Below are 6,757 nucleotides of genomic sequence, written 5' to 3'. Positions count from 1 at the left end.
AATTAAGTAAAATTAAGAATGCAGTCCCACATTTCTTAAATTAATTTCTTAAATTAGCCACATTTCAAGGGCTCAGTCACCACATGGGCCAAAGGGCTACTGAAATGGACAGCAGAAATATAGAACATTTCTATCATTTCAAAAATTTCCATTGGCCAGAGCTGTTTTAAAATGTGGGCTTTTCATGGGTCAGAAATAACCTATTTCTGTTGATTTTCATGAGGCTTATTACTCTACATGCATGGTGATTTCTGACTCTTCTTTGAGGAAAATATTTCACTAGACAAAAATGCCAATCAATCTTTGATTATTTTAACACAGAAGAAAATAAATTCCATGAGGTTCAAGTCTAAATTCTCGGTAGACCTCTGCAAAGTGATTGGTGAAATTTATGGGCACAGCTGGTTTGCAGTTGTAAAACCCTATATTTTTTAATGCAAAATGGCATCTGTGCCTGCTAATTGGATACTTAGGCATACACACAATAAATTGCCTGGGAATTAGAAAGGTGTATTTCTTAAGTCCTGCCCACATCTTGCCATTTTGAGAATCATTGCAGGGATTCATTTTTCCTCCTTGTTATTCTTGTAGGGGAGGTGGAAAAAAGCCTTCTCCTTGTTATAAATATCGCCCGTTGGGAATACATCCTTCCTCCTCCTAATCCAGCTTTAATCCTTCCACGCTCTGAACTAAGAAACCACTGTCTGTTGTGGTAGCTGCCATTCTAAATAAGTTTGAGCTCTGTGATCATTGCCACCTGTCTGGTGAGAAAGGAAAAATCAAACTTGTAAATGCTACAGGCATCCCTGTCTTAGGAGTTGGATTCAAATGTTACACTGAGGCCATAGAAAAGCAGTCAAGATAAAACCTTGCCTAGCCTGTGTTTGAACATTTTAGTTCTAATGCGAGTATTCTCAAGTTTGCAATGCAATGGCAACAATAGAATCTAGGGATATTCTGTTACAAGTTTCATGCAAAAGTTTATTAAATTTGCTCTCATAATTATTGTAAGCCCTAGAAAAGATGACTTGAGCTCCGGAGCCTATACTTCTCTCACCTGAGCAGATTGCTTTATCATTCTTCCGTGCACTGGTAATTTCCATTAGAAAGCTTGCTAACCTGGTATTGACAATTACAAGCCATAATCAGAAGGTGAAAAAGGCTCACCCACTCTGATCTGTGGTAAAGCCGATACCAGCTATCTGGGAAGAAAAGAAACACAAGAAAGTAAACACCGAATTGCTGGTATATCTGCCCTTTTTATGTGAGCACGACAAAGTGTGAAACATGAATGCAGAGAAAGAGAATGATTTTCAGAGATTTAATCCCTTTAGAATAGAAAGCTTTGGTTGCCGTTTAAGGAGCCTTTTCACCTCAAGGTCACAGCTTGAATCTCATCTGGATTTATGTATAGTGTTCGCATTCAATTATTTTTGAGCTCTTTCTGCAGTATTGCCTCCTTGCGTTGCATATATTGTTTATGCCCATTGGCCCTTTTGCACATTTGTCCTGCTCATTCTTGTCTGGTTAATATGCCCTGATCTTTTAAATTGGCTGATTGGGCTGTGATGGATGGGTTATCCTCCTTCCTCCTTTCTTCACCTAGATATAATCAAGTTGAAATCAGACTTCCTGGCCCTCGATGCTCAATGGGGGGAAAAAGCGGGCAGCTCTGGTAATTGGATAGTGCTTGGTGGACCTCCGCCCTTGGAAATATAGGTTCTGTTCTGCTATTTCTAGCCAGTGTAGAAGTATCAAAATAAAGAAAATCAATTGACTATGGAGAAAATTACTCACTTAGAAAAATCACTATATATATATATATATATATACACACATATATATATATATACACACACACATATATTACTATATATGTGTATATGTATATATGTGTGTGTGTATATATGTATATATGTATTTGTGTGTGTGCATATGAAGAGATGGCCTACATATACTTATTTTAAGGATAACAGTAATTTTAATTAATAAACATTAATTAGGAACTTATTATGTAAAAGGTATTATGTAAAACTTATTATGTAAAAGGTACTACCAGGAACTATAGCTGATAAAAAGATTAAGTGCCATATCTTCCCTTAATTAACTTATTTAATAGAAAGAAATATATATTTGTGCAAAATAAAAATTAGGGCACAGAGCAACATGATGACAAACAAGAAATATATAATAAATCTTTCAGACTCACGGTGACAGAGGAATATTGTGGTCTGGGTTGATTAAGGAAGACTTCATACTGGAGGTAGGTCACAGAGAATATATAGCACAAGAATTAGATAGGCAGAAAAATTAAATTGTAGGGCATTCTAGAAAGTTAGAAGCTGAGAGTATGTATAGTGTGAGCTGTGACAAGGTGAAATGATTGGCATGGAGCATGATCCCTTAGAAGACATATTGGAGAGATTTGGAGAAAAAGTGAAGCACCACTTTTTTCTTTCACACATGCCTAATCAATTCTTCCTTTCTTTGTCCTCATTTCCATGCTCCTCCTACTAATGAGAGGCAGCAGACCTAGGGCTGTAGGCCTGTCCTACAGAATCTACAATCCCTTAGCCCTGAAATGCAGGGATGACCATTGAAGGCTGCAAGATGAGGAGCCCAGCTTAGAATTCCAGCAGGAGAAGAAAACCTAGCTTAACAGTGCTCAAATTGTGGTTTGGGGCTTTAACATTTTTCTTTCCTTTTCTTTTAGAGCCATCAATTGCCTTCTACAGACATTGAATTCACTTACAAAGTTAGAACAGAGAAATAAAGTGGAATGCAATGATCAGGAAATTCCATTTGTTTTTTTCTCCCTTTCATCATTTTGTTGAATGTGTGCAGAACTATATGAGGTTATTCATTTGTACCCAAGCAGGAATATAGGATTTGCCATATTGGATCAGCCCATTGGTCCATCAATGTTGTATTCTCACAGCCTCTGGCACCAGATGATACATGAAGCACCAGAGGAGAGCAAACTCCCCCCTCCCCCACATACACACACACAAGGCAGAGAGTCAATTGTGCAGTGCAATATATGGGGTAGAAGTCTTAGCTGCTTGGGATTGGACTATATAAATGGAATATGGATTTAAAGATGTCTACATAGGGCAGACGCTGCATCAGTTGAGGACCAATGTAGGCAGTTCTTACCTTTAGAAACTGTGTGCAATGTCTTCCTGCTCACTTTCAATTATAAGAACTATTATTTATCTCACAATAATAAATTGGAATAGTGGAATCAAACAGCCTCATTCCAGAAAGATGAAGGCAACACTGTATGATAACTGACACATGGCTGCTTTCTCTCTGGTGAAAGCATAAATGCAGTCAAAACTGGAATTTAACATAATACCTCAGAATCTGACCCCTCTTCCTTTGGTAATTATTCAAATGGGTTCATGGTCTGTTCAATTACTTAGCCTATTCACTCATTCACTCATCAGGAAAGGACTGTGTTGTGTGGAAATCTTCTAGCTCCAGTGAGAAGGGAGCTACAAGGAAGGCCTCCAAAGCTCAGTATAGTTGGGGAGTTGAGGTATGATGTGTTATCATAATGCAGGTGAGAGTATGGGCTATGTCGCAGGTGTGGCCAGCTGAAATAACACATGCATTCAGAGAAGAAAGGGACCGATTCTAGATGATACAAGAAGGAACAAGCTTTATGCTGATATTTTCTTCCTGAAGGAGAATCTGCACACAACATAAAACAATCAGACATTCCTCAGAATACAATATTTATGCAAAGTAAAAAATATTCTTAGTTTTATCAGTAAATTGTAGGGTGGGAATTGTGTTCAACTATAGATAGATTTCCCGATCTATATAATTTTGCAAAATTATTTCTATTTTATTTAGGATTTTCAACCTGAAGCCCCACCCAGACCTGTTGATAATGATTCTAATAATGATGGCAGAGTCAGCTACAGAATCTCTGGGGCTCAGTATAAAATGAAACTAGAGGGACCCCAGTTCAAAAAGCAGAGCAAAAAGTATCCATTAAAGATATTCAAATATAAAGCTTTTCTCTTTACTCCATGGTCTCTCCTTCAACCTGTCATGGTGTGTTTAATTTGCTATTTAATGTCATCCTAATTAGTGAAAAATTAAATTTAAATTATTTGCATGACTTTTACTGTTCATCTTTCTATTGCAGAATGCCAGTTTTAAATGCATGGATATGGGGCGCCTGGGTGGCTCAGTCAGTTGAGCATCCAACTTTGGCTCAGGTCATGATCTCGTGGTTCGTGAGTCCGAGCCCCGCGTTGGGCTGTGTGCTCACAGCTCAGAGCCTGGAGCCTGCTTCAGATTCTGCATCTTCCTCTCTCTCTGCCCTTCCCCCGCTCATGCTCTGTCTCTCTCTGTCTCAGAAATAAATAAACATCAAAAAAAAATTAAATGCATGTACAAAGGCACTTGGGTGTGGAATCACCAAACTTGCACAATTCATAATCTAAGCTCATATACCCATCTATATTTTGGTCTTACCAGAACAGTGGGTCCTACACAAAACTAAATTATTTGCATTTCACTTTCTTTTTTCAGGAAACTAGCTTTTTTATTACAAGAGGCTTATGATGGGGTAACAGTGCTTGCTGAGACCCATATGGAAATTTTTGCTTCTTTGGTGCAATAATGCCTTCCCCCGTGGACCTTCAGCTGGGGATTTGTCTGCTTAGCTTGAAGGATGGAATCTCCTCTTTGTGCTTCTTCACCTGTTTCCTTTCGCTCTCCCGCTTCTCAGTGGCCTTACACTTGGCCTTCTGCTCCTTCGTTTGCTTCTCCAAACTTCTCTTTTCCGTTTCTAAGTCTGCACTTTTCCTCTCCATGTCTGACCTCCCCTGTCGGGCCTGCGGCTCCTTCCTCGTGCCACACGCCACACTGCTCTCATACAAGACTTTGGTAGGCGGCCATGGTCGTGCAGATGTCATCCTGGACTCACAGCGAAGGCAGTCCCCTCTCTGCACAGTTGACTATGACCGCCTGGATCAGCTCTTCAAAACACTGCGAGCAGAGTTCCCTGCGCACCGGGTAGATGCTGGTCCCCCTTGCCTGCCGCTGCTGCAGCTTCAGGTCCGGCCGTTCCTAGAGGTGCACCTTTCCTCTCCATGTCTGACACCTGCTGGACTCATGGCTGCAGCCACCCACTCCCTTGGGGACAGGACGCTATTCAAGATTTCTTCTGCTCACTTGGTAGGATCTGGGACACAGGAAGCTTGTCTTTGTTGACTGTGAGATTGGATCCGAGGGTCCAGGCTGCTGGGGGGCTGCCTTTCAGTGGCCGTGCTTTGGGGCTCCTTTTCTCTGTGTTAGGCTCCCGACACTCTCTGCTCTCAAACTTGAGCAGAGAGTCTGCAGGGGGGATTACGGGCGGCGATGCATTTCACTTTTTGATATTCATATGTTCTACCCATTCAATACTCTACCTTCAGCTTAATGATAAGTAAGAAATAATTGAAAAGAAAAGAACTGTGGGTTGCCTTATCTTTTCCTTTCCTTCTAAGGTGTATTTTCAGTGTAAGTGGTTAGCTAACACACAGGGAAGTAACTTGAGTAAGAAAGGATATAATAGAGATCCTGGAATGTTCATGATTCTTAGGCTGCAATTGTCTTCATTCCTCATTCAAAGCAAGTTCTGGTTCAAATGGAAAGCATGATCTCTTGGGGAAAGTGTGGCCTTACTTAGCCATAGATGTAACAAATTTACCTTGTACTTTTGAGTCTTACTGAATTCAAATTCACTTTGAGTCCATCAGAATTCTGAGCTCCTGGTAACTTGTAAATTTTAAATGTAAATGGTTGGCAAGTGATGTTGGTAATAATGCATATTTCAAGTATATACTCTGCTCACATGCATGCCCTAATGCCCCAGTGAACTTCACTTATAAAATACAAGTTCAAAGATAAAATTATTAAGAAATTCAAGATGGTGACAGGAGCATTAAACCAAATACAGAGCCCCTTTAAGACAGAGTTCTGTGCAACTGCACAGACCCAAGCCCATGATGTTGGCCTTAATAACAATACTATTAAATGTCTAACATTTACTGTACAGGGCTATGTGATAAAGCTACCTTGTATATCTTATATCTTTAATTTTTATAACAGCTCTATTTGATGTAGGAGAAAATTGAGATTTTGATATATTAAGCAATGACGTTCTAGGTTCTTTATATTGAAAGCGTCATTCTCTGGACCATCATAAGATGAGGTTTGTTGGGAATGAAAAATCCTGGGCCCTATCACAGACCTGCTGAATCAGAATCTGCACTTTCAAGAGCATCTCTGGTGATTAGTGTACACATTAAAGTTTGACAAGCACTGTCTGAGTCACCCTGATGACAAACAGAAGGGGCCATGATATGTATCAAATCCTATCTGACTTCAGACCTTAAATATGAAACCAATACCCTACTGTCTTATATAATCCAAATTTCTGATGATAGGCCCCAGTCATGTGTATTAAAAGACAAATCTAAATTCCAAGTGGACTGTGATCTGCACCATTGGCAATAACAACTGGCCTGGAAACTTCTACCATTCCTTCCAGTTTTATAAACTATGGTAACTTTATAAATCATATTCTTATGGAACACTAGAATAGTGTTGAGGAATACAGAGTAAGGGATATGTTTCTGAGGTTAATGTAAAAGGCCCTAAGAGAAGATAAGTTTTGAGCTGGGTTATTTAGCTTGGACAAGAGAAGTTGGGAAAGATACTTGCAAAAGACCTTTGCAAAATGTGCAGTGCTATG

At 39.6% G+C, this 6,757-nt stretch overlaps 1 pseudogene; it reads right to left on the bottom strand.

Annotated features, from left to right (window-relative positions):
• Window positions 1-4,658: 4,658 nt before the first annotated feature.
• On the bottom strand, window positions 4,659-5,386 carry LOC115528017 (annotated as a pseudogene).
• Between the last annotated feature and the right edge of the window lie 1,371 nt (window positions 5,387-6,757).

Source organism: Lynx canadensis, chromosome D3 (genome assembly GCF_007474595.2).
Source record: "Lynx canadensis isolate LIC74 chromosome D3, mLynCan4.pri.v2, whole genome shotgun sequence".
NCBI lineage: Eukaryota > Metazoa > Chordata > Mammalia > Carnivora > Felidae > Lynx > Lynx canadensis.
The sequence above is the reverse complement of the archived record's forward strand: the minus strand, read 5'-3'. Positions and strand labels throughout refer to the sequence as shown.